Source organism: Somniosus microcephalus, chromosome 29, assembly GCF_052327205.1.
Source record: "Somniosus microcephalus isolate GS21.2 chromosome 29, FLI_Smic_1.0, whole genome shotgun sequence".
NCBI classification, from domain to species: Eukaryota; Metazoa; Chordata; class Chondrichthyes; order Squaliformes; family Somniosidae; genus Somniosus; species Somniosus microcephalus.
Window position 1 is genome coordinate 5,916,414 of NC_141015.1, and position 6,343 is coordinate 5,922,756.

The 6,343-nt window shown below is 46.0% G+C and overlaps 1 pseudogene; it reads left to right on the plus strand.

The window, feature by feature from the left end:
- Nucleotides 1–4,894: 4,894 nt before the first annotated feature.
- Nucleotides 4,895–5,317, plus strand: LOC147098407 (histone H2B pseudogene; annotated as a pseudogene).
- Nucleotides 5,318–6,343: the final 1,026 nt, after the last annotated feature.

Consider the following 6,343-nt stretch of genomic DNA (forward strand, 5'->3'; position numbering starts at 1 on the left):
TAAAGTGCTCCGTGACAATATCCAGGGCATCACCAAACCGGCCATCCGCCGCCTGGCTCGCCGTGGCGGTGTCAAGCGGATCTCGGGTCTGATTTACGAGGAGACTCGCGGGGTGCTGAAGGTTTTTTTGGAGAATGTGATCAGGGATGCGGTCACCAACACTGAGCACGCCAAGCGCAAGACGGTCACGGCCATGGATGTGGTTTATGCTCTGAAACGGCAGGGCCGCACTCTCTATGGGTGCGGCGGCTGAACATCTCGACTCTTTCCACCAAACACAACACAAAGGCTCTTTTAAGAGCCACCCACCACCTTACTGAGAGAGCAGTGACTTTGGAGGAGAGATAGATTGTGGATTTACATTGTCATCGCTGTATAGATCTATATTTTAAAACAAATCAAATTTAGCTGTGGAGGTGATTTAAATCAGCATATAAGCTCGATGGGTCTAATGCCCTTTACTCATAGAATCGTAGACATTTACGGCACAGAAGGAGGCGATTCGTCTCTGCCGGCCGTAGCCTTGTCGGTGGCGGCACTACTGTACCTGTCAGTTTCTGGTCTGGGATTTATGTGGGTGTTGATTTTACTCGAAATCTGTCACTTTCTGGGATGTGACAGATCTTGCGTATTTCTTAGGGTTTGGTATGTGAGTGTGTCTACTCTAGCTCTCTGTCTCTAAGATGTATAGTATAGAAAGTTACGTCACAGAAGGAGGCCATTCGGCCCATCGTGTCTGTCGGCCATAAACAATCTATCCAGCCAAATCCCACTTTACAGCTCTTGGTCCGTAGCCTTGCCGTTTACGGCACTTATGGTCATATCCAAGTACTTTATTTAAATGCGATGAGGGTTTCTGCCTCTCCCACCCTTTCAGGCAAAACAGTTCCCGACCCCCACCACCCTGTGGGTGAAAATAAAATCTCAACTGACGGAATGTGTGAACCTGTTCAGGAACTCCCACTCCAGTGTCCGGGTCACACACTCGGTTTATCAGTAATTCGGATGATAATGAACAGCGTCTCCATGTGGCCCATTTAATGAATGATAAAAGCGATTTGTGAAACAATCACATTTTTGCTGATTTAGTGTTATAAGAAAGAAGTCTGAGCATGCGCTAAAATTCAAGCTACGCCTCCCCCTCCCCCACACTTTTTAAACGGACGGGAATGGCCCCTGCGAGCACCGCTCCCCCAGCTCGGCCAGCGGAGGCCGTTTCCTCTGTGCTCGGCAGATAAGAAATACAAACATGGTCGTGGTCGCTCTTTCCCTTTGCTCTCAGTCCCGTTCATTTACAGCGCCTGCCGACGAATTAAAAGCTTGTTTAAGGGACGAGACACTGATTTCAGTCACTTTATTCTCAAGAGCAGGTAAAGCGGACAAGATTCAATCTAATAACCCAAAGGCTCTTTTCAGAGCCACCCACAGTATTTGAAAGGGCTGGTTCCTGTCGAGCAATTGATCACAAGTGTCTTAGAGCTAGTTTTATATTATAACATTTACAGTAGTTCCCTTGGCATTGTCCTGATTTGAGTAGACTCTTTTATATCCCGGTCACTGTCTGTCGAATGCTTAGAAATCTAGATCATCAAACACTACCGCGCGTTGGCTGTTAAGATTCTTTACATATACAAATATATATGCAGCGATAATACCCAGACTGATGCCTGGGATGGCCCGAATGACGTATGAGGAGAGATTGGGTCGATTGGGCTTGTACTCGCTGGAGTTTAGAAGAATGAGAGGGGATCTCATTGAAAATTATAAAATTCTAACAGGACTAGACAGACTAGATGCAGGAAGGATGTTCCCGATGAGGGGGGAGTTCAGAACCAGGGGTCACAGTCTAAGGATAAGGGGTAAGCCATTTAGGACAGAGATGAGGAGGAATTTCTTCACCCAGAGAGCGGTGAACGTGTGGAATTCTCTACCACAGAAGACAGTTGAGGCCAATTCATTAAATATATGAGAAATACCAGGGGGCAGAAAACGTTAGTGGGAGTGGTATATAGACCTCCAAACAGTAATGTGGAGGTTGGGGATGGCATGAAAAGGGAAATTAGAGAAGCGTGCAATAAGGGCACAGCAGTCATCATGGGTAACTTTAATCTACATATAGATTGGGCTAACCAAATTAGTAACAATACTGTGGAGGAGGAATTCCTGGATTGTTTACGGGATGGTGTGCTGGACCAATATGTCGAGGAACCAACCAGAGATCAGGCCATCTTAGACTGGGTATTATGTAATGAGAAAGGATTAATTAACAATCTTGTTGAACGAGGCCCCTTGGGTCGGAGAGATGATAATATGATCGAATTCTTCATTAAGATGGAGAATGAAGTAGTTGACTCAAAGGTAACTACGATGGTCTGAGGTACGAGTTGGGTCGGATTGATTGGGGAATGTCACTCAAACAGTTGATGGTCGATAGGCAATGGCAATCATTCAACGTCCACATGGATGAACTACAGAATTTGTTCATCCCAGTTTGGCATAAAAATAAAGCAAAAAAGGTGACTCAACCGTGGCTAACAAGGGAAATTAGGGATAGCATATGATCCAAGGAGAGGACATATAAATTGGCCAGGAAAAGCAGTAAACCTGAGGATTGGGAGCAATTTAGTGTTGAACAAAGGAAGACAAAGGGATTAATTAAGAAGGGGAAAATAGAATATGAGAGTAAGATGGCAGGAACATAAAAACTGACTGTAAAAGCTTTTATATATATGTGAAGAGAAAAAGATTGGTGAAGTCAAGCGTAGGTCCCTTGCAGTCAGAATCGGGAATTTATAATGGGGAACAAAGAAATGGCTAAACAATTAAATACATATTTTGGTTCTGTCTCCAAAAAAGGAGGACACAAATAACCTCACAGAGATGTCGGGGAACATAGGTTCTGATGAATGGGAGGGACTGAAAGAAATCAGTATTTGTAGGGAAATGGTGTTAAGTAAATTGATGGGATTGAAGGCCGATAAATCCCCAGGGCCTGATAATCTACATCCTAGGGTACTTAAGAAGTGGCCCTAGAAATAGTAGTTGCATTCCTATCATCCGATGGAATCTGGAACAGTACTCATGGATTGGAGGGTAGCTAATGATACCCCACTATTCAAAAAAGGTGGTAGAGAGAAAACGGGGAATTAGGGTAATGGGGAACAGGGTAAGCCTGACATCGGTAGTGGGGAAAATGCTAGAGTCCATTATAAAAGATGTAATAGCAGAGCACTTGGAAAACAGTGACAGGATCGGACAAAATCAACATGGATTTACAAAAGGTAAATCATGCTTGGCTAATCTACTGAAATTTCTTGAGGATGTAACTGGTAAAATAGATAAGGGAGAACCAGTGGATGTGGTGTATTCGGACTTTCAGAAGGCTTTGATAAGGTCCTGCATAAGAGATTAGCGTGTAAATTTAAGGCACATGGGATTGGGGGGCAAGATATTGACTTAGATAGAGAACTGGTTGGCAGACAGAAAGCAAAGAGTTGGAATAAACGGGTCTTTTTCCGAGTGGCAGGAAGTGACTAGTGGGGTACCGCAGGGATCAGTCCTTGGACCCCAACTATTCACAATATATATTAATGATCTAGACAAGTGAACTAGATGTAATATCTCCAAATTTGCAGACGACACAAAGCTGGGTGGGTGTGTGTGCTGTGAGGAGGATGCCAAGAAATTCCAGGATGATTTGGACAGGTTGGGTGATTGGGCAGAAGCATGGCAGATGCAATATAATGTGGATAAATGTGAGTTTATCCACTTTGGTGGCAAAAATAGGAAGGCAAATTATTATCTGAATGGCAATAGATTGGGAGAAGGGGAAGTGCAACGAGACCTGGGTGTCCTTGTGCACCAGTCGCTGAAGTTAAGCATGCAGGTGCAGCAGGTGGTTAAGAAGCCAAATGGTATGTTTGCCTTCGTAGTGAGAGGGTTCGAGTACAGGAACAAGGATGTCTTGCTGCAGTTGCACAGGGCCTTGGTGAGACAACATCTTGAGTATTGTGTGCAGTTTTGGTCGCATTATTTGAGGAAGGATGTTCTTGCCATGGAAGGAGATCAGCGAAGATTCACCAGGCTGATACCTGGGATGGCAGGAATGACGTATGAGGAGAGATCGGATCGATTGGGCTTGTACTCGCTGGAGTTTAGAAGAATGAGAGGGGATCTCATTGAAACTTATAACATTCTGACAGCACTGGACAGATTTGATGCAGGAAGGATGTTGCCAATGGTTGGAGAGTCCAGAACCAGGGGTCACAGTCTAAGGATAAGGGTAAGCCATTTAGGAAAGAAATGAGGAGGAATTTCTTCACCCAGAGAGTGGTGAACCTGTGGAATTCTCTACCACAGAAGGCAGTAGAGGCCAATTCATTAAATATATTCAAGAAGGAGTTAGATATATTTCTTAAGGCTAAAGCGATCAAGGGATATGGGGAGAAAGCAGGGACCGGGTACTGAATTTGGATGATCAGCCATGATCTCATTGAATGGCGGAGCAGGCTCGAGGGGCCGAATGGCCTACTCCTGCTCCTTTCTTCTATGTTTCTATAACACAAATAACCTACAACGTAACACCGGCCGTCGCTGAACATGTTTGAGGGAGCAGAATAGAAACGTGATTTGAGGACAGTATAAATATGGAAGGGGTTTTAATTCGTGACAGCATAGCAGTATTTGAGATTGTGGTGAACGCTGAATCTGATTGGTTTCTTTACGCATCCAGTCAGAGAGATAGAGAACAAAGGAAATTAACAACGCTGCCAATAAACCAATAGCAATCCTTGGCTTCACCCATCCCTCATTAGCATAGCTCTGTGGGACGGACTGTGGGGCTGCCTATATAATACGAGCTCGGAGCACCGTTTACTTAAGTTGTTTCCTGATACTGATGAGACGATGGTTGATGAGAAGAAATCCGCTGCCAAGAAGGGCGCCAAGAAAATCGTGAAGAAAGCGGCAGCGAAGGGCGGCAAGAAGCGCAGAAAGTCGAGGAAGGAGAGTTACTCCATCTACATCTACAAAGTGATGAAGCAGGTTCACCCCGACACCGGCATCTCTTCCAAGGCCATGAGCATCATGAACTCGTTTGTGAACGATATTTTCGAGCGCATCGCGGGTGAGGCTTCCCGCCTGGCCCATTACAACAAGCGGCACACCATCAGCTCCCGGGAGATCCAGACCGCAGTGCGCCTCCTGCTGCCTGGGGAGCTGGCCAAGCACGCCGTGTCGGAAGGGACAAAGGCGGTGACCAAATACACCAGCTCCAAATGAAACTCCACGCTGTCTTGAAAGAACAAACCCAAAACACAACGGCTCTTTTAAGAGCCACCCACAATCTCTCTGAAAGAGCTACACAATCGCATCTCCCTTTTGAATCAATTTACTGAAATTATTTACTGAACAAGTATCATTCAGAACGTTAAAAGTTCCAGCTGTAGATTTAGTTTTGAATTCTCAGATAAGCAGTTTTAATGTCTTGTTCGACATTAGCGTCACTTGAATTTCTCGCCCTCACAGTGAACTGCAAACACGATCCTTGGTCGCTCTTTCCCTTTGATCTCAGACCCCTTCATTTACAGCGCCTGCCGACGATTAACAGCTTGTTCTAGGGGTAAGGTCGTTCTCAAGGCGTTTTCAAGTTTTAAAAATAAATGTTGGGGGTTTATTAACCCGAGACTACTTGCAGTGTAACAACCCAGAATGGGAGTTCTAACAGAGACCGGAACGGGGGCAGTTTGAACATTGTCCCTCTTCTTTTCACAGGGCTCCCGGTTCTGTTTTCACTCCCGCCTGTGCAAAGGATCGATCGATAATTATTGAAACCTCACTTTTAAAAAGATTGAGCTGGAATGTGTCCGCTTACAGAATCAATGGGCATTGATTCCCGCCCGTTACATTTTGAAATTGAACAGGCAAATAATCCTGATTGTCACAGCCTGGAATGTGCAAGGGAAATACGGAATAAGACAAACGGGAATAAAACGTGCTTGGAAATCTGTGGCTAATAGAGAGAGAGAGGGTGAGGGAGGGAGAGCGTGAGGAGAGGGGGAGGGAGAGTAAAGCAGGGAGAGATGGGGGAGGGAGGGAGAGGGTGAGGGAGGGAAAGAGTGAGGGGGTGGGACAGGGAGGGAAAGAGTGAGGGGGTGGGACAGGGAGGGAGAGCTTACCTTCTTCCTTCCTTCGCAGGGGTCCAGCGGGCCACCTTCCCCCCCAGTCGCACTCTCTCTTCCCCCCCAGTCACACTCTCTCTTCACCCCCAGTCGCACTCTCTCTTCCCCCCCAGTCGCACTCTCTCTTCCCCCCCAGTCGCTCTCTCTCTTCCCACCCAGTCGCT